Source organism: Schistocerca serialis, chromosome 5 (assembly GCF_023864345.2).
Source record: "Schistocerca serialis cubense isolate TAMUIC-IGC-003099 chromosome 5, iqSchSeri2.2, whole genome shotgun sequence".
Classification (NCBI taxonomy): Eukaryota; Metazoa; Arthropoda; class Insecta; order Orthoptera; family Acrididae; genus Schistocerca; species Schistocerca serialis.
The window spans coordinates 78,316,098-78,343,246 of NC_064642.1; the positions used below are offsets into that span (position 1 = coordinate 78,316,098).

Genomic DNA, 27,149 nt, shown 5'->3' on the forward strand with positions numbered 1-27,149 from the left:
GGAATGGACCCAGTTTATTCTTGTAATGATGGTACAGTGGTGCCTACGTAGGGCTGAGCAGCCCCAAGAGGGGTTGCCGTCTGCTCATCAGAGAGGCAGAGGCTAGAGGAGCGACTACTCGGGGCCGAGGTCAGAAGCTAAGAGAGCGCGGAGCTGTTTCCAAGCCGCCCTCGCCGCTCTCGGCCGCGTCCCCACGTGATCACACGATTAGTCTCTGATTGGAGGATTGATTCCGCCAACGCGCCTTGCTAGTAGCGTGCCCCCGTCAGCGCAACCAACCCGTGGGACTTGAGTCTGACCGAGGAGCACGTGGCAGGAATGTGCCGACCATGGTCTTCCGGCCAGCACCTTCCACCACAGTATGCCCACGCCTTCTACGGCCGAACATTATGCATTGAAAATTTATTTAAATAAAATTTTGTCGGCAATGATCCCTCTTGGGGGTCTCCTCCCTGCACATTATTTGCAGCCTGCTCCATTTCCCTATGCACAATTACCAAATTAATACTTTGAACATTAGTTAATTCATTACACGGTGCCGCTAACACACTGCTTTCGTCTTCACTGTCATTTCTCAGTTTACTTTGGAGCCTAGTATTGCGTTTTTCACACGCCATTATTGTCACAATATTTCACACGACAACACAGAAAAGCACAATTTGAAGAGCAAAATAAGAAAATACATTAACATAGCATTGAAAATAATATCTCGTTAATTGCAAGCGCAGCTGCGAAATATTTGGTGCAAATCTACATGCATGCCACAACTGTTTTACTGTAGAAGAATGAAAACTACAACTACAAAGGAAATTCTCTGTATGATTACGCGCTAGCACTTAACAATAGCTACACTAATTACACAAACTTCAAGAACAAAATCAGAAGATCCCAGTGAGGTATCCTCGGCTAAGGGTCGACATATGAAACGTCCCCTTAGAAAAATTATACATGATTGTGCTTAAACTGACACACAATATTTTTAGCGCAACGCAATCTGACTTTCAGTAATCCCTACAAAAGAATGGCCCTGACTAACAATAACCTATACCTTTCATGAATTCTTACCTCACAAAAATCTTCGTTACTCGAACTACTGCAATACAGAGAGCGCCAATACTGCTAGCTAAATAAAAGACTCTAACTACTGAAGGCACTAACTACTGATAGGCATAGTTAGCAAATGAAAGTTTTTGATAGAGAAAAAAAAATGTATTTACCTTACTAATGTTCAAAAGCGATGATATATATCTGTTCATGACATCCAGTCTTACAAATTTGCTGTCTCTGTCCAGATCATCCGCTCTCAAAACTCCGCCATCTCACTCCCCACATCCACCACTGCTGGCGGCTCACCTCCAACTGCGCAACGCTACGCGCTGTTAACATCCAGCTGCCCAACACTACAATGGCAGACAACAATGCAAACTAGAAACAGATTGCAACAGCACAGTCAGTGATTTTCATATAAAGCGCTACATGTCGTTACCAATATTAAAAACTAAACAGCCTACTTACAAGTGTAGAACGCAAGAAAACCTTTACTTTGTGGTAACTAGTTTCGGTCAGTTTTTGAGCATTTTCAGACGTCATACTAAGATGCTAGGTGGTGTCAGTGAATGGAGCAGTCGTAACACTCGCTCCGTTCACTGCCACCACCTTCCATAATGATATGAGGCCTGAAAATGGTCAAAAACTGACCAAAACCCGTTACCACAAAATAAATGTTTCTTTTTCCATTAATAATGAAACTAAAGTCTATATGGAATATATAGTTTAAATTGTTAAGGCTTTCTTTTAACTGGTACTTGTATTAGTGTCCATGTTTAACACCTCTTGTAGTTGTCTTATCAAGTATTGTTTATATTTTACTTGGTTCAATTATTTAATCCAAACTGTTACATAGCCACAGTTTTGAATATAATGTTAATGTTAAAGTGCAGTACCACTACACTCTCAAAGATTACATTTACTGTATGTTCCCTGAAACGCCTCCATTTTCCTGCATTTATTTGTTTCTGTTTATCTTACTGATATTGCTTAAGTTCCTTATGTATTATGTAGTTACATTGATAATTCTTTCTTCTTTTAATTGGTTTGTGTATCACCCTACATGTTTTATATCTCCTGACGCAGCCTTGTCAAGTACTAATTTTATTTTATTTTGTTAGTTTTGTTTATTAATAGAAACTGTTATGTAGGCATGCTGTTCCTATTTTGTGTTAAAGTCTTTCCTGTCTGCTCGATTTTTATTTATTTACTGTCCAGTTTTTTACTTCTTCATTGCATTACCACCGCACTGTCAAAGATGTTACTTACTGTATGTTTATGCTTCAGTCTAGACATGTTACTTCTCTTCCAGTGTTGTTTGCAAACATTGTAACTTCTTTGGTGATAATACTCAGTAAATGTCTGAAGATGGCCTTGTAAGCCGAAAACCGGTTAACATTGTCGAACAAAAGCAAACTGGTGCTCTTCATTTATTATAATGTTGATCTACCAAGAACCGACGGAAGATTCTGTTAACAAAATAGATAGAGATAAGTAGGTTTCAGCGATGGTAAACTACAGTGCAATGCTGTCATCTGAGATGTTGTTTGTTAAAATCCCATGAAGTGATTCTATCTATATGCGAATCCCACTCCAGCTACTGCCGGGTCTGGGTGCTGATAAGTCCTCTCCATTTGGCTCGGTCCTCCCACCGCTTTTCTTCCTCCACTTGCTGCCAGGTCACACCTCTCCTTTCTACAGATATTCTCACTCCCATTTTCCACCGTGTTCTTGGGCGCCCTCTAGGTCTTTTCCCATTCATCTTTAGTTCTTCCATAATTTAGGGGAGTCTCTGCCCATGCATCGTCTTAACATGCCCATACCATCTTAATCCCTTTCTTTCAATTTCTTCTCTCATACTTTCTTGTTTGAGGTCATTTCTAATCTCTGCGTTCCTTACTCTGTCCATTCTTGTTTTTCCCTTAACTGCTCTGAGAAATTTCATTTCCCCTGCTTGCAGTCTGCTCCAGTCCCTTTCTGTCATTGTCCATGTTTCTCCACCATAGGTGACAATAGGTATGTAATAATTCTTATACATAAGGAGTTTTGCTCTTTCTGAAACTTCATTATTCCAAATCAGGTGTTTTATTGTTTGGTAGAAATTGCCTCCCTTCTGTAACCTCCTATTAATTTCGTTAGTTATTCTTCCATCCCTAGATATTTCACTCCCTAGATAAGTGAAACTTTCTACCACTTTGAGGGGTTCTCCATTCAAGGTAATACACTCCTGCAAATTGAAATAAGAACACCGTGAATTCATTGTCCCAGGAAGGGGAAACTTTATTGACACATTCCTGGGGTCAGATACATCACATGATCACACTGACAGAGCCACAGGCACGTAGACACAGGCAACAGAGCAAGCACAATGTCGGCACTAGTAAAGTGTATATCCACCTTTCGCAGCAATGCAGGCTGCTATTCTGCCATGGAGACAATCGTAGAGATGCTGGATGTAGTCCTGTGGAATGGCTTGCCATGCCATTTCCACCTGGCGCCTCAGTTGGACCAGCGTTCGTGCTGGACGTGCAGACCGCGTGAGACGACGCTTCATCCAGTCCCAAACATGCTCAATGGGTGACAGATCCGGAGATCTTGCTGGCCAGGGTAGTTGACCTACACCTTCTAGAGCACGTTGGGTGGCACGGGATAGATGCGGACGTGCATTGTCCTGTTGAAACAGCAAGTTCCCTTGCCGGTCTAGGAATGGTAGAACAATGGGTTCGATGACGGTTTGGATGTACCGTGCGCTATTCAGTGTCCCCTCGACGATCACCAGTGGTGTACGGCCAGTGTAGGAGATCGCTCCCCACACCATGATGCCGGGTGTTGGCCCTGTGTGCCTCGGTCGTATGCAGTCCTGATTGTGGAGCTCACCTGCACGGCGCCAAACACGCATACGACCATCATTGGCCCCAAGGCAGAAGCGACTCTCATCGCTGAAGACGACACGTCTCCATTCGTCCCTCCATTCACGCCTGTCGCGACACCACTGGAGGCGGGCTGCACGATGTTGGGGCGTGAGCGGAAGACGGCCTAACGGTGTGCGGGACCGTAGCCCAGCTTCATGGAGACGGTTGCGAATGGTCCTCGCCGATACCCCAGGAGCAACAGTGTCCCTAATTTGCTGGGAAGTGGCGGTGCAGTTCCCTACGGCACTGCGTAGGATCCTACGGTCTTGGCGTGCATCCGTGCGTCGCTGCAGTCCGGTCCCAGGTCGACGGGCACGTGCACCTTCCGCCGACCACTGGCGACAACATCGATGTACTGTGGAGACCTCACGCCCCACGTGTTGAGCAATTCGGCGGTACGTCCACCCGGCCTCCCGCATGCCCACTATACGCCCTCGCTCAAAGTCCGTCAACTGCACATACGGTTCACGTCCACGCTGTCGCGGCATGCTACCAGTGTTAAAGAATGCGATGGAGCTCCGTATGCTACGGCAAACTGGCTGACACTGACGGCGGCGGTGCACAAATGCTGCGCAGCTAGCGCCATTCGACAGCCAACACCGCGGTTCCTGGTGTGTCCGCTGTGCCGTGCGTGTGATCATTGCTTGTACAGCCCTCTCGCAGTGTCCGGAGCAAGTATGGTGGGTCTGACACACCGGTGTCAATGTGTTCTTTTTTCCATTTCCAGGAGTGTATTTCCGTTGATTCCTTTCTCTCTTCCAAATACCATTACTTCACTCTTATCTTTATTTATTTTTAATCCATACCTTTTCATTACTTCCTTCCACGCATCAAGCTGTAACTGTACATCTACCTCTTTATCACCCCATATTACCATATCATCTGCAAAAATCATCTTTTTGTCTTTTCTTTTACTATATCTTTAACTGCCCTATTCATTCCCTCCATCACAACACTAAAAAGTGCAGGAGATAGAATACTTCCTTGCTTAAGTCCTTGTCTTATTTCGAAGTTCCCCAATGGTGTTCTAATTCTACAATTGTGTCCTCTGTACATTGCATTTATAAAATTAATGTATCTATCTTCTATATCTATCTTCTTCATTTCTTCCCAGAGTCTTTCCCTGACAACTGAGTCATATGCCTTTCCTATGTCTATAAAAACCATTATCACCCCTTTGTTATACTCCCAACTTTTTTCCATCAGTTGACGGATAGAAAATATCAGGTCGATCGTGCTTCTTCCTTTCCTAAACCCATGCTGTTCTTCACTCAGCTCCTTTTCTATCTTTTCACTTATTCGATTTAGTAAAATTCTTGAAGTGATTTACCGAGCGAGGTGGCGCAGTGGTTAGACACTGGACTCGCATTCGGGAGGACGACGGTCCAATTCCGTCTCCGGCCATCCTGATTTAGGTTTTCCGTGATTTCCCTAAATGGCTTCAGGCAAATGCCGGGATGGTTCCTTTGAAAGGGCACGGCCGATTTCCTTCCCCATCCTTCCCTCACCCGAGCTTGCGCTCCGTCTCTAATGACCTCGTTGTCGACGGGACGTTAAACACTAATCTCCTCCTCCTCCTTGAAGTGATTAAGAACGGTTACTACGGAGGCTCATTGTGTAAATGTTTATTCACTGCGAAATCTTAACTTCTATAGTTTTAAGAATATTGAAATGTTGTTGTGTTACTGGATGCACCTCATTTGTCTGAGATCGCCGATGTATTCAGATTAGCTTGAATATGTAACTGTGATTTATTGTCGAAGTTCGGGGAGCTGTAACTTAGCCATCTTTCTGCGTGTCTCAAAGTCCGACGTGTCTTGGAACATTGTCTACTGCACAAAGGCCATACAAGCGACAGCGGTCAAAATTCCTTGTAGTGGAATTTTCCCTATTTCTGGCGGCGCTAGTAGTCGTTGCGTGTGTACTCCCTAGTACCTGTCACATAGCCAGAAGCTGAAATTGCGCGGCGCGCCCTGAAACCTGAGCCCGCTAGTGTTCAGCTGTACGAGGTGCATTCAAGTTCTAAGGCCTCCGATTTTTTTTCTGATTAACTACTCACCCGAAATCGATGAAACGGGCGTTACTTCTCGACGTAATCGCCCTGCATACGTACACATTTTTCACAACGCTGACGCCATGATTCCATGGCAGCGGCGAAGGCTTCTTTAGGAGTCTGTTTTGACCACTGGAAAATCGCTGAGGCAATAGCAGCACGGCTGGTGAATGTGCGGCCATGGAGAGTGTCTTTCATTGTTGGAAAAAGCCAAAAGTCACTAGAAGCCAGGTCAGGTGAGTAGGGAGCATGAGGAATCACTTCAAAGTTATCACGAAGAAACTGTTGCGTAACGTTAGCTCGATGTGCGGGTACGTTGTCTTGGTGAAACAGCACACGCGCAGCACTTCCCGGACGTTTTTGTTGCAGTGCAGGAAGGAATTTGTTTTTCAGAACATTTTCGTAGGATGCACCTGTTACCGTAGTGCCCTTTGGAACGCAATAGGTAAGGATTACGCCCTCGCTGTCCCAGAACATGGACACCATCATTTTTTCAGCACTGGCAGTTACCCGAAATTCTTTTGGTGGCTTTGAATCTGTGTGCTTCCATTGAGCTGACTGACACTTTGTTTCTGGATTGAAAAATGGCATCCACGTCTCATCCATTGTCACAACCGACGAAAAGAAAGTCCCATTCATGCTGTCGTTGCGAGTCAACATTGCTTGGCAACATGCCACACGGGCAGCCGTGTGGTCGTCCGTCAGCATTCGTGGCACCCACCTGGATGACACTTTTCGCATTTTCAGGTCGTCATGCAGGATTGTGTGCACAGAACCCACAGAAATGCCAACTCTGGAGGCGATCTGTTCAACAGTCATTCGGCGACCCCCCCAAAACAATTCTCTCCACTTTCTCGATCATGTCGTCAGACTGGCTTGTGCGAGCCCGAGGTTGTTTCGGTTTGTTGTCACACAATGTTCCGCCTTCATTAAACTGTCGCACCCACGAACGCACTTTCGACACATCCATAACTCCATCACCACATGTCTCCTTCAACTGTCGATGAAATTCAATTGGTTTCACACCACGCAAATTCAGAAAACGAATGATTGCACGCTGTTCAAGTAAGGAAAACGTCGCCATTTTAAGTATTTAAAACAGTTCTCATTCTCGCCGCTGGCGGTAAAATTCCATCTGCCATACGGTGCTGCCATCTCTGGGACGTATTGACAATGAACGCGGCCTCATTTTAAATCAATGCGCGTGTTTCTATCTCTTTCCAGCACGGAGAAAAAAAATCGGAGGCCTTAGAACTTGAATGCACCTCGTACAACAAGTTCATCTCTTAGCAATACTGGGCGGCGGAGTAACTAGCCTAAATATGCGTAAAGCTACACAGTCATCCACTGCTTCAATTGAAATCACTGTAATTTACACTGAAGCGCCAAAGAAACAGATACAAACATGCATATTCAAATACAGAGATATGTAAACAGGCAGAATGAGGGAGCCTGTATAAGACAACAAGAGTCTGGCACAGTTGTTAGAGCGGTTACTGATGCTACAATGGCACGTTGCCAAGATTTAAGTGAGTTTCAAAGTGGTTTAATAGTCAGCGCACAAGCGATGGGACACAGCATCTTCGAGGTAGCGATGAAGTGGGGATTTTCCCGTACGACCATTACACGAGTATACCGTGAACATCAGGAATCCGGTAAAACATCAAATCTCAGACATTGCTGCGGACGGAAAAAGATCCTGCAAGAACAGGACCAACGGCGACTGAAGAGAACACTTCCATGTGACAGAAGTGTAACCCTTCCACAAACTGCAGCAGATTTCAGGGCTGGGCCATCAGCAAGTGTCAGTGTGCGAACCATTCAACGAAACGTCATCGATATGGGCTTTCGGAGCCGAAGGCCCACTCGTGTATCCTTCATGACTGCACGCACAAAGATTTACGCCTCGTCTGGGTCCCACAACTCCGACATTGGACTTCTGATGACTGGAAACATGTTCCACCGGCGGACGAGTCTTGTTTCAAATTTTATCCAGCGGATGGACGTGTGTGGGTATAGAGACAATGGACCTTGCATGTCAGCAGGGGACTGTTCTGTGACGGTGTGGGGCGTGTGCCGTTGGAGTGATATGAGATCCCTGATCGTGTAGATACGACTGAGTGACACGTACGCATGCGTCCTGTCTGATCTCGTGCATCCATTCACGCCCATTGTGCATTTCGAACGACTTGGTCAATTCCAGCAGGACCATGCAATATCCCACATGTCTTTAATTTTTTACAGAGTGGCTCCAGGAACACACTTATGAGTATAAATACTTCCACTTCCCATCCAACTCCCCAGAAATGAACATTACTGAGCATATCTGGGATGCCTTGCAACGTGTTGTTCAGAAGAGATCTTCACCCCCTCGTACTCTTACGGATTTATGGAGAGCCCTCCAGGATTCGTGGTGTCAGTTCCCTAAAGAAGTACTTCAGAGATTAGTCGAGTGCATGCTACGTCGTGTTACGACACTTCTGCGTGCTCGCGGGAGCCCTACACGATATTAGGCATGTGTACCAGCGTATATTGCGCACAATTTGAGTGCATAAAGTAGTCCGTCGCTGTCATGCACATCCTGAAAACCGTATGGAGCATCCTTGAAACATGGAAATGCCAGTATTTATAACAAGTACGCCTTGTCCTCCTTTGAAAATCAGTAGCATTTGTTATACACTACACGATCATGTCGCAGCGGACTTTCTAGAAATCTGTTTATAACAGTTTTTTTACTATGCTGCGGGTGATCTTCCATGTATGTAATTATGTGAGTACCTGCTTCTTGGACATGTCCTTGCTACGTTTGACTGGAGACGGGATTTGTGGCTTCCTGTACGACGCCGATAATGAACTACATGGCTTGACACTCTTTTCAGTATCACTTTCACCTGTTAACCACATATCGTCATTATTGTATTCCTCATGTATATTGTCTGCACATTCGAGCATATACGACACCACAAATTCCACTAACCCATCTTCCAGAAACGTTAATATTTCTTCTGTCACTTCTCTCGCATCTGTGCGAAGTGTCAACTTCCACAGCTGTTGTTGCAGCATTAATGCACTGTTTGTTTTGTGTATCGTTGACATTGCGCTGCTTTGTATTAACAGCACTGTCTCTGTAGCACTGTTGTGGGTTACTCGTCGACTGAACAGTTGAGCAAGGCTTCATAGCCTCATACTGTGCTCACTGTAAGATATCTCCAGTCCAACCCACTGTTGCCATTAGCAGCCAATATTGTCGTTGTGTGTAGATAATGTATAAACATTAGACTTTTCGAGCTCATACTCAAGGGTTCCTTCTTACCAACACTTAACAACTAAAAAATGCTTTAAAGGGTATAAGCAAACCAAAGAGAGACGTCCCTGTCTCACAAGCTAGAGTACGATGCGTTAAGTTGTACGAGCTCTTATGCGGCACGTTTTGATAACCGCGGTTCTCGCAGCATCATGCTACAGATAATTTATTGTGTGAAACAAAGTCACCTGATCATACACGAGTCAAGGTGGTACCAGGTACATGAGAAACTGCAAGGCCTCCATCGGATCACTCACTGAGCTTCATTTACTCCCCTTCACAATTTTCCTCAATTCTTTATATATGGAATCATTGGCGTATGTCCATTGGCAGCTGGCGGCAACAGGCAACTCGGAAGATTGCCCAGCTTTCGCAAGTCGTTTTTGTCCTCTTGCACCTGTCAGTGACACGCTATAGTCAAGTTGTAACGTTCACGCTCGGGCGTACGTTAACTCTTTAAAGCCTGTTGACGGGCTTCACCTTATAAGAAAGGATTTTAGTAAATATGTTGACCGCGTGTACCTGAATGGAGGCAAAGTCGGACTTACACCCACTCAGTAACAACAATGATACGTCAAGCTAGTATAAAGTGCAACTACACGTTAGTACGGGCAAGAAACATACACAGCAGATGCTACCAATTATTAATAATACGGTCGCCAGCCTAATTAGGCATTGAGTGAGTTTTTCCTTGTACAAGAGGATGTACGTACAAGCATAACACCACGTAGTAATACTGCATTATATGGAATATTTTAGAGCCAGAAAAATCTATTGAACTAATATTTTCCCTTTTTGTACTAATTTGGACAAGCTATAAATACACAACATTACACTACAATGATTACTACACACTGCGTTTTGTCTATTGATCCGACTGAAATCGGGCATAGGTTACCCTAGAAATAGCACTTTTGAAACACACATACAATGTCAATTTTAATAAGAGTAAAACACTGATAAATTTGGGTTTTATATTGACTTTAACTTTGCTGGTCAAATCAGTTCAGTACACTTCAGAATTTAAAATGAATAGAAAAGAGAAGAGTGAAATAGGGGGGGGGGGGCCTGAAACTGTTATGATCACGGTGTTGAAACCATTAACTATTGGAAACATTAAGCACTCAAGATTTACAAAATATGAGTTATTACTCTTATTGTCCAATAACTTCCTCATTTAACTACCATTAATTTTGTCTCAAATTAATTAAACTTCATTACTAAACCAATTCCAAAATTATTTTCCAACTTTGGCAAACCTTTGTTCTTTGCTTATATTTTCATTAACAATAAAGCTCTTTAAACATCTTTCTAGCATAGATAGGTCTGCAGTTAATTCTTATTAACATGAACTTTAAATCTTCATTTCGGGACACTCGGATTGCACAACATGTGGAAAGGACCCTGTCCAGGTTAGTGATTAGGATAATTAATTGATAGGGCAATTCTGGTAAAAGTTAAGTTATTATTGAACTGTCAGGAACAAATTTAACACTGGTCCACACGAATACAATTCTCAAGATTTAACCTGTGCGAGTCGATGCGGCAGTTGGCGGGCAGCGAGATGGCGAGGCGCACAGCACACATACTATCACAGCTATGGCTCTTGCTGTATCGGCACTTTGCTTCTTCTTAGCGTCGCAATCCTTTTCAATTCAGTGCCTATAGAATATAGCCATGCTGTATAGTCGTCGGAAACGGCACATCCGAGGCTCAATGAAACCACTTTTTCCAGGATAGCCTCCTCGATCCGGAACGTGTTCCTCAGACTGGTGCCCAACTCCGACTGTTTTTGCCGAGCCCGTTATGCCGTGCCGCGCCCGTGTGCATTTTCCCGCGCTCGCCTGCCATCCACCTTTTACCGCTCCCCTACAGATAGGGTATTCACCAAAGGTTTTACATTCCACATATCATAATACATTGCCTACGTATGGACCAGGCGCACAATTACAATTTTAAACATGTTACAATAGATTCAACATGTATTACACTTTAATTCTGTTATAGCATTTCTTGAAATTTGACACAAATATTAATATTCACTTCGAAAGTTGCTTACATTTTCTTTAACATAATGACACGAAAAGAAAAAGAAATGAAATTAAAACCTTGCTTACACTAATTTATCGAAAATCAGAAGAAAAAATTATTATATGTACAGTTGTTGTTGTTACAAAGTGCCTTTTTAATTACTCTTTGCTGACTATTCTGTAAAGCTCAGTACCTTTAGACTTAAAATTTGCTTTGTATGCAAGAACTTTTAAAGAAAAAAATGGAGAACAGTTATGCAATCTAAAGTAATGCAGAATTCCTGTTTAGTACTGAGCAAGTATATGTAAGGAAACCCACCGTGGTGTTCTTCGAGTTAATGTCGGAAAATTAGCTGAAAAATCCGGAAGACTTCATTAATTATGACCCCAATATGAATCTAATAATTAAATAATATCTCAGTCCATCATTTTGCGAACGTCTTGCTTTAATCTATTTGCAAAACCATTTCGCAGAAGTAGTGACTAAGTTACACGCGGCAAGTATAGAACCATTCTTGGAGGCTGCCTCATCTTTGTGAGCTTTCCCAATTCTCGATACAGGAAAGTTATATTACTATCGAGTTGAAAAGGACAAGCACGTAACTCCACACCCCTCCGAGGCCGATGTGTTCCTTATATGCGGTTTCATGCATCACGTTTTCTAATATTATAGTGATGTTCAATAGAGAGTTGATAAATATGTGATACTCATTTAATACATTGATAAATCTCCAAAATAAGCTTCTGATCCATATGTTTCAAGTCTGTCTGTGTAGCGGCATTGTATTATATACAATACAGTAACATTTCTGCAGGATGAGTTTTGTGAGAACGATACTGCGTGATTAGTGACTTCGGTACTGGTTCTCAAATATTTTCGGACACTGTAAAACAAATGACATCGCAGATTACTTATACAGTATAATGATGATGATAGAAACGGAGTCAACCAACAAAGGCTAATACAGCAACTTTTTGTGAGAGTTGAGGCTCGTAAACAATAGAAAGCTACAAACAAAAATGAAAGTTTCAAAATTTGCGTCAGTCTCTTCACAGCGCTAAAAATCAAAGTAGAGTCTGTAGGGATACAGGGTCTGTTTGGCCATTAGTACAGAGCATCCAGCAGGCGCTGCTGAGCAGTAAGCTGTTTCACTTGAAGTCACTTGTTAAAATACGTATTTTCCGATTGTTGAAATTGCTTTTTATTAGCATCTGTCACTTTGGTTACGGGGTTGTGCTCAGGATGTCAAACATTCCAGGCGCCAGAGTCTCATGCTCTTGTAGGCAAGAGCTAAAGAATTACTAGCTCTTCATCGAAATTTGATTTTCGTTAAATACTAATCTTCTCCTAGTCCTCCTCCTCCTCCTCCCAAATAGATTCCAAATGAGATCGGCTCCAGATTAAACCTACGAACACATAATTAGTCATAAGAGACTGTGTAGGCGTTATAGTTGTGGGGTAAGTGTCGTTTTATGATGGAGTACGGTAGTAATTCAGAAGGACTGAAGGACTGACTCGGCATATAGAGAAGTCGAAACAACCATCGCTGAAATTAAAAACAAGGGCGGTAATATTAAGTGTGCAATGGGAAGTTCACTCTTAAATGCAGAGAAGAGAGCGGAAAGGTGGGATTAGGTGTATATCGAAGGCCTCTATGAGGCGGAGGACTTGTCTGATTATGGGATAGAAGAAGAGACAGGAGCCGACAGGGAAGACATAGGCGATCCATTATTAGAACTTAGAGGAACTTTGAACGACTTAAGATCAGATAAGGGAGAAGAGATAAATAACATTTCATCATAATTTCTAAAATCATGGGGGCAGTGGGAGCAAAACGTCTGCTCAATTTGGTGTGTCGAATGCACACTCCTGGTGGAATAACACCAGACTTTCGGGAAACATCATCCACAGAATTCCTAAGAGTGCAAGAACAGACAAGTGTGAAAATTATTGCATAGTCAGCTTAATAGCTCATTCATTCAAGTTGCTGACAAGAATAATATACAGAAGGATGGAAAAGATAATTGAGGATCTATTAGATGACGATCAGAGACGCAATTATGAAATTGCGGTTGATAATAAAAGCAAGTCTGAAAAAAAATTAGGACACGTCCATAGGACTTGTCGACCTGGAAAAATCGTTCGACAATGTAAATGTCTCAAGATGTTTGTAACTCTGAGAAAAGTACGGATAAAAGCATAGAGACAGACGGCTCATGTACAGGGTGTACGACAAGCAAAGTAAAACAATAAGACTGGGAGATCAATAACGAAGTACTCGTATTAAAAGAGATATGAGAAGGGATGTACTCTTTCGGCGCTATTGTTCAGTCTGTATATCGAAGACGCAATGACGGAAAAAAGAAAGGTTCAAGAGTGGGATTAAAATTCAAGGTGGAAAGGATATCAATGACAAGATTCGCTGATGACATGCTATCATCAATGAAAGTGAAGAAAATCTAGAGAACCTGTTGAATAGAATGAAGAGTCTAATGAGTACGGAAAATGGACTGATATTAAATCGAAGAAAGACGAAAGTAATGTGTAGTAACAGAAGAGAAAAGAACGAAAAACTTGACACCAGAATCGAGACCAAGAAGTAGAAAATGCTAAGGAATTCTGCTACCTAGGCAGCAATATGACCCATGATGGATGGAACAAGGGGGACGTAGGAAGCAAAGTGGCAGTGACAAAGACGACATTCCTGACCAAGATAATTCTACTGGTCTCAAATATTGGCCTTAATCTGCGGAAGAAATTTCTGAGAATGTACATTTGGATCACAGCATTGTATGGTAGTAAAACATAGGCTGTCGGAAAACCGGAAAAGAAGAGAATCGAAGCATTAGTGATATGGTGCTACGGAAGAATTTTGAAAATTCAGTGGATCGATAAGTTACGGAATTAGGAGGTTCTCCGCAGAACAGGCGAGGAAAGAAATATATGAGAAACACTGTAAAAAAGAAGAGATAGGATGATAGGACATCTGTTAAGACATCAGGGAATAATTTCTCTGGTACTAGAGGGATCTGTAGAGGGCAAAAAGTGTAGAGGAAGACAGAGATTGGTAGATATCCAGCGAATAATTAAGGGAGTAGGTTTCAAGTGTTACTCTGAGGTGAAGAAGTTGACACAGGAAAGAAATTCATGGTGAGCCGCATCAAGCCAGGCAATAGATTGGTGGTCGCTGTACGTTATCTAGTACCAGTTTTGACCCGGGTTCAAAATACTTAGTAGTGCAGTACAGAACAGTTCAAACGAGGAATCTGTAACATCTTCAAGGCCCTTCAGGAAGATAGCTCCCAACGTAGGAAATTTTTTAAGGGTCTCATGTAAGTTGTGACTCGACGTCGCATATCGCTTTGCGATTTTGTTTTTTATTCTGACACGATTATGCGATAGTTAATTCTGTGGGCTTGATACAGTTTTCTGGACGTGGCAACTAGTCAATTTCTTGCCTCATGGGAATGGGTCTGAGGGGCTTAACGGTTTCTCAAGATTGACAGAGGAATGTTTAACAAGGTTGTCTCAGTAACAGGTCATGAGCAGGAGTTTTCGCGGATATGGTCCTGTTTCGCGAAGTGCTTACTGTGCACAGTTTCCCGCGCTTATCCGCTTGCCGCAGTCACAGATGGCACCTGTAGCCACAGCTTTACCCTGGGTTGCCTGGGTGCGAAATTTTCCTTTCTCGTCACACATCAAAAAGTAGGCGCTTACCAGTGCTTCCCTGGTATGTGGAAGTTCGTTGCTTCCCTTCGTTGCGACCCTTAAATATACCCAGCTACATTTCTAGGATGTTTGCTTCATTGTGACGAGTTTCCACTGTGTGTAGTGTCGAAGCATTATTTTTAAAGACATAAGAGATGTAGATGTGTCAACTAGTGTCAAACTCTCTCATGTTTTCATAGCAGGAGTAGCTGGTGCACAAGCTACTGAGCCCTATTTCGACCTCTTCCATGTCTACTAATTGCGTCAGTATTTGTGTTAATCGTGTCACGCATCGTGTCTAGGAACATTCTGCACCCTTGCATTTAATTTCTGCGTGTACTAAATCAGCTGATTACGCGCCTTGTTTGTTACTAGATGGAAGCTAATTCAAAATGGCGACCTCTGTTCAGGATACTTTCTTTCCCTTGACGGTTACAGGGAAGTGCATCTTGGAGTGAGGAAGTTGTAGGGTCTATGTGGTCCTACTTCTGTTTATGTGCACATTAAGCACAGCTGCAGCTTATGCATTGCTACTATGATGCGTGTGAAGTGCAATTTATTTTTGTAATTTTCTGTGCACGTATTATGAGGGAATGATTTCTGCAAGTTGTACTGCATGTGAAGATTTTTCTGCCATGTGAAGACTTTTGCGTGTGATCGGCGGTTATTTTGTTTTTGATGCTTAAAGAAGCACCATTTCACAGGATTGAGATCCAGGTATTTTATTTTGTGTTATCGACAGGGTTAGTAGAGTTCGTTCAAAGAAAGACCGAAAGATCACTTGTAAAGAATGTCTTATGGAATCCGATGAAATTGTCCTGGAATATTCCGAGGGGGAGACATCAACGTCAGTCTCGTTGCCCGAGTCTAAGGAAAGCGGACAAGTCATGGAACAAAGTGAGGCCGGCGTAGCTCATGAGATGGAAACTCATGGGGGGGGGGGGGGGGGGCAGAGTACTTGAAACTCTGGAACCATGAACGACATTTTATTCTTGGTTAGGCTTATATTAAAACAAACTCAGGAACGAGAAAACAAGCAGAAACAGACAGAAAAACAGCAGAAGCATAGAGAAAGATAGCACAAGCATACAGAAAGATAGCAGAAGCATATAAAAATATAGCATAAGCAAACGCAAAAAGAGCAGAAGAGTAGGAAAGCAGATGAGGCTAGACAGAAAGCAGAGTTCGACAGGGAAGAAGCACTGGCAGAAAGTAATTCAAGGAAGAGTTGGTAGCAACAGCAAAAAAATTCGATTTCAGTTTAAATTCGACAAACAAAAACTTGGACAAGTTAACTAAGACACTTGAGGACAATCTGTTCAGGTGAGAGTGGGTGCAATTGAACTTACGCTCGCTAGGGAAGAAAATTGGAGGTAGCAGACTCCTTGCTTTCGCAAAGAGAGAATACTTTTTGGGAGCGAACTCTATCCAAAGTGACTTTTCAGAAACGGAAGAATTTCTGACGCTTTAATGAGACCTGGACAAATTATAATAGGAGAGTGCTAGACCTCGCATTACGGCGCAAATAGGCTCGGATGTAGAAAGGATACTGTGGGCTTAACCCGTACAACGGATCTTCGAAAGATCGCAGTTCAGCGATGTGTTTTCGTCAATGGAGGCAAGGCCTGTGACAGGAGAAACGAATATTGCGGCGGAGTGTGTGTCCATCAGTGGGCAAGATTTCAACGACAAGCATTTATTTTCACTGCAAGGATTCTTAACATATGCTACAAGTGGAAACCTGCAAGTAAAACCTTGGATCAATCAGTTCAAGGACAGTTTCCTCAATTCCTAGCCGATTCAGCAGCATATAGAGTTTATGGGATCCACTACGGAATAGAATCGAGTGTGTATTAACGCTGCATAAGCTCTGCCTTCGCCAGTTTTGTCATTCTGCATGCATTTTTATGCTATTTTGAAACCAAATCAACATCGGAATCACCCTATGTAAAACGGGAGGGCTAATACAGCCCATGGAATGTATAAGGACCCTATTTTCTGTAGAGAAGGCTGGCCTGGAAGGTTTCAGATTGATCCTAAGGGATGACGAGTATGTACGAGAGGATATAATAGAGACTGTATTACAGATAGACGGCAATATGGCAGTGCACATGAAGATGGGCGTGTGAATGAATATTTTAGGGGACGGAGCAACTGGTCACAGAGTAACAGGTCAGGAAATTGGCACAACAAGGTGTCAGAGCCCAATGGTGATAGATTCCGTCAGCCAAATACCGGGAAAGGCCAGTCAGGTGAACACGAGAACGGAACAGTGGAGATTGTAGACATCCGAGATCCAGCTCCAAAGCAAAATCAGTAGATTTTCATTTTTGTTCTCTTCCAGACTAGAACGTTTAGACATAAACAATTTCAGTACTGTTTTCCTAACCTGAAAGTGGTGATTGCTGTACTATGTTCAGTATGCTGTGAAGGAGAATGCTGTTGCACATATGTACATCAGCCACAGCATCTGTGTTGGTAATGAGGCTTACTGTGGTTTCATGTGTACCCTACCGTTTTCGGTTAATAGTTCTGTGCACTGATGGTCATGTGGAACAATACTGAGTTATTGTTAAACACTGCAGCAGTGAAGTGACGTACTCGTTTTTTGATTGTAAAGTGTATCAGTACGAGACACGCCTAGTGAATTGACAATGCCGCGAGGGATTAGCCGAGCGGTCTAAGGCGCTGCAGTCATGGACTGTGCGGCTGGTCCCGGCGGAGGTTCGAGTCCTCTCTCGAGCATGGGTGTGTGTGTTTGTCCTTCGGATAATTTAGGTTAAGTAGTGTGTAAGCTTAGGGACTGATGACCTTAGCAGTTAAGTCCCGTAAGATTTCACACACATTTTTTTGACAATGAAACTTGAGCACGTGAGCACACACGCAATCTATTTTTTTATTTACCTTTCCACCGCAAACGCATCTTCATGAACAGGAATGTAACGTCTGTTTTTCGCATGGTACAGATGAAACAGTGCGGCAACGGGAAGCCAGAGGTGTTGGCGAGAGCAGTCAGTATATGCTTATCCCTTTCAGGATGTCGGGATACGACAAAAAAGGGGCACCGTCATGCGACGTATCGTTCATCTTTAAATTTTCTATGGAAGCTATGGTGTGTCATCTTGTTTGATAGTGTCCAAGCATACCGTGTTTATCTTTTTCTCTTGCGAAGACCTCAGCCTCACCTACTTCCATTGAGTTTTGAAGGCTTGGGCTGGATTTACTGATGTGTGTGAGATAACGTGAAAGATTTATGGAATTTGATTTTCTGAGTACTAAGAGGACACACTGCAGACTATAATTCGAGATATATGACCTATCGCCAGCTGAGAATAAGTGCCGTGGGGTGTTAGATGGAGACAGTTTTCTACTGACAGCCGCCAGTTTTTGCGAAGAGAGCTCTGAGCGGTCTTGACCTTATAGAGATTGTCTTCCTCTGTGCCATGGTAGCTATGACGGATAAAATATGTTGTTTGAAGATAAATTTCACCACCTTCAATGCACGTCCTGTGATTAGTGCACTTATTACCAATACTTTTGCCTTAGACTAATAAACTGAGTAGCACCTTAAAATTTATGTTTAATATTTTGGGAGTACCGTTTTTATTTTATATAGATTTGAAAGAGAGAACTGAAAAGGTCCTGCACTTATGTTTATATAGGACTTTGTTTCTGAATTACTCTGCCTCTCAAAAAGTAAATTTATATATGTTATTAAATATTAAAATTTTTTCTTCATTTTGCACGGTCACACAGATCAGCATTCTTTTAAAAATCATATATGGTCAAAAACTTTCATGCTAGTATCATAAGATTATAATGTGATGATGTACAAATGTATGTTTCTACGAAATTCGCTAGTTAACGGCCGCTTAATCAACTCACAGCCCGAGTGGGATTTCTAAGGGTACAGCTGGAACATGCACAGATCTTTATTGCTTTGTTTTCCGCATTGACATGGGCGTTTATCCTCAACAGCTACCAGCAGACCTTGAACCACCACAGAGCAATGTTCGAGAAGCGTCTTGCGATGCAACTCTGATAAGATTCCGTTGCTATTGAGCTCGTACTCAAACAAATATGTTTTATTTGTTGTACTGTACACACCTGGGAAAGTCGTCGTTTTTCTGTGAGTCAATTTTAAATTGACCGCAGTACAATGAAGTTTAGCGAAGTGTAAATGAAATATGTGGCAAAAGCCACCATATAAAGGGAACCACTCGTGCTCAAATCTGCTACGCTATTTGTAGCAGATCAGCATCCTACTTCGAGAAATAAGTTTCCTTTTTTGTCATGTGCAACCAGAATAACGCGATGTTTCGTTAACTCAGTTGTTGTTGTTGTTGCTGTGGTCTTCAGTCCTGAGACTGGTTTGATGCAGCTCTCCATGCTACTCTATCCTGTACAAGCTTCTTCATCTCCCAGTACCTGCTGCAACCTACATCCTTCTGAATCTGCTTAGTGTATTCATCTCTTGGTCTCCCTCTACGATTTTTACCCTCCACGCTGCCCTCCAATGCTAAATTTGTGATCCCTTGATGCCTCAAAACATGTCCTACCAACCGATCCCTTCTTCTAGTCAAGTTGTGCCACAAACGTCTCTTCTCCCCAATCCTATTCAATACCTCCTCATTAGTTACGTGATCTACCCACCTTATCTTCAGCATTCTTCTGTAGCACCACATTTCGAAAGCTTCTATTCTCTTCTTGTCCAAACTAGTTATCGTCCATGTTTCACTTCCATACATGGCTACACTCCATACAAATACTTTCAGAAACGACTTCCTGACACTTAAATCTATACTCGATGTTAACAAATTTCTCTTCTTCAGAAACGATTTCCTTGCCATTGCCAGTCTACATTTTATATCCTCTCTACTTCGACCATCATCAGTTATTTTACTCCCTAAATAGCAAAACTCCTTTACTACTTTAAGTGTCTCATTTCCTAATCTAATTCCCTCAGCATCACCCGATTTAATTTGACTACAGTCCATTATCCTCGTTTTGCTTTTGTTGATGTTCGTCTTATATCCTCCTTTCAAGACACTGTCCATTCCGTTCAACTGCTCTTCCAAGTCCTTTGCTATCTCTGACAGAATTACAATGTCATCGGCGAACCTCAAAGTTTTTACTTCTTCTCCATGAATTTTAATACCTACTCCGAATTTTTCTTTTGTTTCCTTTACTGCTTGCTCAATATACAGATTGAATAACATCGGGGAGAGGCTACAACCCTGTCTCACTTCTTTCCCAACCACTGCTTCCCTTTCATGCCCCTCGACTCTTATAACTACCATCTGGTTTCTGTATAAATTTGAAATAGCCTTTCGCTCCCTGTATTTTACCCCTGCCACCTTCAGAATTTGAAAGAGAGTATTCCAGTTAACATTGTCAAAAGCTTTCTCTAAGTCTACAAATGCTAGAAACGTAGGTTTGCCTTTTCTTAATCTTTCTTCTAAGATAAGTCGTAAGGTTAGGATTGCCTCACGTGTTCCAACATTTCTACGGAGTCCAAACTGATCTTCCCCGAGGTCCGCTTCTACCAGTTTTTCCATTCGACTGTAAAGAACTCGCGTTAGTATTTTGCAGCTGTGACTTATTAAACTGATAGTTCGGTAATTTTCACATCTGTCAACACCTGCTTTCTTTGGGATTGGAATTATTATATTCTTCTTGAAGTCTGAGGGTATTTCGCCCGTTTCATACATCTTGCTCACCAGATGGTAGAGTTTTGTGAGCACTGGCTCTCCCAGGGCCGTCAGTAGTTCCAGTGGAATGTTGTCTACTCCGGGGGCCTTGTTTCGACTCAGGTCTTTCAGTGCTCTGTCAAACTCTTCACGCAGTATCGTATCTCTCATTTCATATTCATCTACATCCTCTTCCATTTCCATAATATTGTCCTCAAGTACATCGCCCATGTATAGACCCTCTATATACTCCTTCCACCTTTCTGCTTTCCCTTCTTTGCTTAGAACTGGGTTTCCATCTGAGCTCTTGATATTCATACAAGTCGTTCTCTTATCTCCAAAGGTCTCTTTAATTTTCCTGTAGGCAGTATCTATCTTACCCCTAGTGAGATAGGCCTCTACATCATTACATTTGTCCTCTAGCCATCCCTGCTTAGCCATTTTGCACTTCCTGTCGATCTCATTTTTGAGACGTTTGTATTGCTTTTTGCCTGCTTCATTTACTGCATTTTTATATTTTCTCCTTTCATTAATTAAATTCAATATTTCTTCTGTTACCCAAGGATTTCTATTAGTCCTCGTCTTTTTACCTACTTGATCGTCTGCTGCCTTCACTACTTCATCCCTCAGAGCCACCCATTCTTCTTCTACTGTATTTCTTTCCCCCATTCCTGTCAATTGTTCCCTTATGCTCTCCCTGAAACTCTCTACAACCTCTGGTTCTTTCAGTTTATCCAGGTCCCTTCTCCTTAAATTCCCACCTTTTTGCAGTTTCTTCAGTTTCAATCTGCAGTTCACAACCAATAGATCGTGGTCAGAATCCACATCTGCCCCTGGAAATGTCTTACAATTTAAAACGTGGTTCCTAAATCTCTGTCTTACCATTATATAATCTATCTGATACCTTTTAGTATCTCCAGGATTCTTCCAGGTATACAACCTTCTTTTATGATTCTTGAACCAAGTGTTAGCTATGATTAAGTCATGCTCTGTGCAAAATTCTACAAGGCGGCTTCCTCTTTCATTTCTTCCCCCCAATCCATATTCACCTACTATGTTTCCTTCTCTCCCTTTTCCTACTGACGAATTCTAGTCACCCATGACTATTAACTTTTCGTCTCCCTTCACTACCTGAATAATTTTTTTTATCTCGTCATACATTTCTTCAATTTCTTCGTCATCTGCAGAGCTAGTTGGCATATAAACTTGTACTACTGTGGTAGACGTGGGCTTCGTGTCAATCTTGGCCACAATAATGCGTTCACTATGCTGTTTGTAGTAGCTAACCCGCACTCCTATTTTTTTATTCATTATTAAACCTACTCCTGCATTACCCTATTTCATTTTGTATTTATAACCCTGTATTCACCTGACCAAAAGTCTTGTTCCTCCTGCCACCGAACTTCACTAATTCCCACTATATCTAACTTTAACTTATCCATTTCCCTTTTTAAATTTTCTAACCTACCTGCCCGATTAAGGGATCTGACATTCCACGCTCCGATCCGTAGAACGCCAGTTTTCTTTCTCCTGATAACGACGTCCTCTTGAGTAGTCCCTGCCAGGAGATCCGAATGGGGGACTATTTTACCTCCGGAATATTTTACCCAAGAGGACGCCATCATCATTTAATCATACAGTAAAGCTGCATTTCCCTGGGAAAAATTACGGCTGTAGTTTCCCCTTGCTTTCAGCCGTTCGCAGTACCAGCACAGCAAGGCCGTTTTGGTTAATGTTACAAGGCCAGATCAGTCAATCATCCAGACTGTTGCCCCTGCAACTACTGAAAAGGCTGCTGCCCCACTTCATGAACCACATGTTTGTCTGGCCTCTCAACAGATACCCCTCCGTTGTGGTTGCACCTACGGTACGGCCATCTGTATCGCTGAGGCACGCAAGCCTCCCCACCAACGGCAAGGTCTATGGTTCATGGGGGGTTAACTCAGTAGCACACTCATTTAATAGACATTTTCTGATGCAGAAACACCTATATTCGCATTACCTTCTGTTAATTATAGACTCACAAGGATGTAAAGACACTTTTACTGTGGCATGACTGCCCTTTTCAAACCATCAGTTCTGCCAGAAATATAATTATGTTTAGGTTTTAGTTTTGTAGTCATTATACAAACAAATTTTACTGTAACGTTATGACATCCCAGTAAATGGGGAAAAACATTTATGTAGACCATTTTATTACATTTTAATTAAATTATTTATTTAAGAAATTTGTTTATGAAAATTCTCTGCTTCTTATTTATTTTTGGTATTTTTAGTTATTATTTCCAGTGGTTTTATTTAGGTATTAGCTTCAGTATTTTAAAAGCTAAAGAATATAAGTCTTTGGTTTTAAATACCACAGGGGAGCTAGATACATGTCACGCAGCGTCTATCTCGCTGATAGTCCTCATCGGAACTGCTCTACCTGAAATCTCTAAAATGTTTATTTCGCTACGAAGATCGTTCGGTACAACTAGGTGCTATGTTGTGTGATGCGCGTGGATTGATGTGTCCAACTTTTTTATCAACGAGAAGTTTATTGCTTCTGAGATATTCTCTCGAAGAATATTGACCGTGAAAAGATGCAGGCTCGCACCATCATTCCACACTGCACCTCCGATCGATCTAAGTCTCGTGATATCTGAAGAATGTTTGTCAATTCTTTTATAAATTGCTAAATACACACCTTGACTGCGAATTATTTTCTTGAATTTGTTTATTCTGCCATCGACTAACTAAACATTCACAATGAAGCATACTGGCGTCTCACAACAGTAGCAAAATCTCTCCAACATAAAACACGTCCGATCTCTGTAATCGCTTCACACCGAGTCCTCAAATATACATCTTTGGTTACTTATTCCAGAGAGATGCGTCAGTAGCACGGAACGTCCAGTTCTCGCAGGCAGTTTGTACTACTCTCGGTGTTAATGATTCGCCGCAGCTGAGTCAAGTAATTTTTCCATTTACCATCGATCCTGGAATTGAGTCCTGACTTTGTTTTTGCAATTATTAAAAAATTTGATCAATGGTCAATTCAGGTTGGACAAAGAACTTAATTGAAATGGTTTAAAACATTGTAAGGTTCGTTTCAGCATCAATTTCCGAGAGGCGGAATTTTCATCTACGCCACCTTTATGTTACTCTTAGATTTTTGTATAATCATTCATACAAGTTTCATAAATTCTAATATATCTATGAAATCAAGCACTGCACTGTCATTTCATAATGGGAAGTTAATAAGTCTCAACTTTAGTTCGTATGTGAGCTAGAATTATACACCAACCTGTATTTGTGTTGTTTACAAGTTTGCCTAAGTACATAATCTGAGTTGGTGTAAACACCCTCACCATCTTGAAATTTCTCATTCTTTGTTGTGTAAGTCATGCAGAGAACAAGATGTCTTGCAAGGGGAAATATCTTGACTGCAAAGGCTCCTCATCTTTACTTCTGTTTGGTTATATCGGTCAATTTGTTCTAGGGATTTCTAGAGCGGCAAACGAACGTTGTTGTATCAGATGGGAATTTTACTCCTTTTTGAGCATAGACGAAGGGGTGACGCGATGTGACTGCCACACATCACATTGCGATTTTGTTTCAGCTCTGTCATGATTATGCTATAGTTAATGTGTGACCTTGGTATGTATTGCTGGGAGTGCCTAGTATTCGATTTCTCGTCAGAAGGTTGTGGGTCTGAAGGGCTCAACTGTCCCTTAAAGACGGTAGATAGCTTTTCACAGTGTTTCTATAGCTCTTTCACTGCTATTGAGACACGGTGAAAAGCCTAAACCCACTATCCACGGGAACGGTCATGTTTCCCAAAATGCTTCTTGTGGAGATTTCCTGGTACTGATCCCTTGCCACAGGCACGGATACCACCGGTTGCCACGCCTTTCCCCTGAGGATGCTCGAGATGATATTCGACTTTCTCTCCACACAGCAAACAGGAAGCCATTTTCTGGTGCTTCCCTGGTATAAGAACGCTCGTTTCTTCCGTCCAAAATTGTGGATCGTCCAACCCAAATTAATTTCTCCAGATGTGACGCAGTCAGTGTTGCCCTGTCGAGAGACGGTTTGAAGCCAGTACTAACCTCATGAATCATAATGATGCTTTTTGCAGGGTTTGAGCGGGAAGTTTCTGTTTTTCCGCTGCTTTTACATGAAAACGGAAAATATTTGTTCGACTGATTGGGAGCAGCATTCAGTCTTTCCTCCGGCTGGAACTTGGGAACTGTGGGGACCTGTAGCTCCCATATGGTGCTTTGGTGGGGGCGGAGGGGGGTGAGGGTGGGGAGCGAGATCTGTCGTTGTACTTTAAGAATGTAAGTCGCATAATCCTCTGAGCAGCTCACATTTAACTCATTTTTCAGGCATCCTGAATGCACAGTTAGCTATACTAAATATTCTCTAATTTAACTTGCTTTTTTGAGCTGCCCAGATATGAAAATTTTTTTTCATTTTGCTTCCTACAGTCTTCTGTTAAAATAGAATCCCACAGAGTTTAAAGTAATTTAATTTCAGTTTGCTTCAGCTTTCAAAACATTGCTTTTCAAAACATTGCTTTTCAAAACATTGCAACTGATAACTTGATTATATTAAATAAAAGTTCTGCACTCACCATATGACTTTTGAGACCCCTTATGTCCTACAACTACCCTACGGCAAGGCGACGCTTAAGCAATAAATATAACGAGCTACGTTTCTAGGATTTTGCTTCGTTGTGACAAGTTTCCACTGTGTGAAGTGTACAAGCATTATTTTTGAAGACGTAAGAGATCCAGAGGTGGCAACGAGCGTCAAACTCTCATGTGTTATAGCAGGAGTAGTTGGCGCACAAGCTACTGAACGTTATTTCGACCTCTTCCATATCTGCGAATTGTGTCTGATTTCGTGCTAATCATGTCAAGTTCTCCGTGCAGAAACATTCTACATGTCTTACATTTAATTTCACAGGCACTAAATCAGCTAATTACGCGTTTCCTTTACTATAAGATGGCATCTAGCATTGAAAGTTATGAAAACAAAAATACCCATGGACAGAGCCTTGTAGATAGGAAGATACGCTTTCCACTGACGGGAATGCAAGTGATCTAAGCAAAAATTCAAGGAGCTGGCAGACGTCACAGCTGGGTAGCAAGTAGCGACTGGATGTTTCCTCACGCAGATTCTTGACCATTATGAGGTCTGTGCTGGCGAAAAACCAACATTCGTTTTGTATATGTTCCACTTCCACAACACACACACACACACACACACACACACACACACAAGCACAAATACACACGCACACGCCGCACTTTTTATCAAAGTTCATCCTTGTAAGGTTAGGGTGCGGCTTATATCCTGTAAGCCTTCTTTTTATATACCTTTGTCGTAAAAAGATACGCTAATCTACCACAATACAACTTGCTTCTGAACCGAAGCTGGCGGCACTGCATTTTATTGCGCAGAAATGAAGACTTTTACCTGTATTTCATTTGTGTTAACATTGTATAGATCAACCAACACTTTTTCGGTAATTTATAAACCAGTTTCAGTTGGACACTGGCAACAATGCGTATAACAAAGCGTAATTTGTGCCGATGTAAACGACCATTTAGAGCGAGAAGTATCGTCGAACCATGGAATTCGACGCATACAGCGCAAGCTTCAGATTTAATAGTCGTGCGTTATGCCAAAACCACACCAACAGAGAGAAAAAAGTATGGAATGGACGAATCTAGTTGCTTCAGAAGAAAAATAGATCCCCGCTTCAATAAGAAAATCATTCAGGGGACCGAAATGTGGCAAATATCCCGAACTTGAAGCTAAGGTTCTTTCGTATGTACAGTGTAAAAGAAGAGATGGGATGTCCATTCCAAGAGAAAACATCCAACTGGAGACCTTGGAAATCATAGGAGTCTTAAAAGGGCCACAAGGATAATTGTGTGCGAGTATTGGTTAGTGTTGTTTATGTATGCGGAGAAATGCCCTTGCTTTTCAACGACACGCTGCACTAGAACAGAGAATGTCAGCAGATTTCGAGGAGACACGGGTTAACTTCCAACTGTAAGTTACCCAGTTGCGAAAATGTCACTCATCCCCTTTTCATCAGATTCCAATGCTGAGGAAATGGCAGTATTTTTTGACATGCCAAGCAATGCGACGATAGACAGGGAGGCGGCTAAACATTTCCCGTCAACAGGAACCGGAAATGAGAAAAGCTGTATGCGACGGTACCTGTTACGGTGGATCGTAGAATTTTACCCTTTATTTCACTGTGCAGAGAAAAACTATGCTCAAAGAAAGATCCTAGCGACTCGCTGCAAAGAAAAGGGATGGATCACAACGCATCTACTTGATTAATTGAGAGGGGTTATGGAACCAAACGGCGAGGTCATCAGTCCCGCGATTCCGAAGTGAGT

General features: G+C 42.2%; 1 protein-coding gene across 1 annotated transcript in view; it reads left to right on the forward strand.

Annotated features, from left to right (window-relative positions):
* Nucleotides 1-788: 788 nt before the first annotated feature.
* LOC126480734 (uncharacterized) overlaps nt 789-27,149 on the forward strand; it is a 182,274-nt gene continuing 155,913 nt past the window's right edge. Inside the window, exon 1 of the mRNA XM_050104006.1 lies at nt 789-1,449. The gene's annotated coding sequence lies outside the window, so the exon portion shown is untranslated. The remainder of the gene's footprint in view (nt 1,450-27,149) is intronic.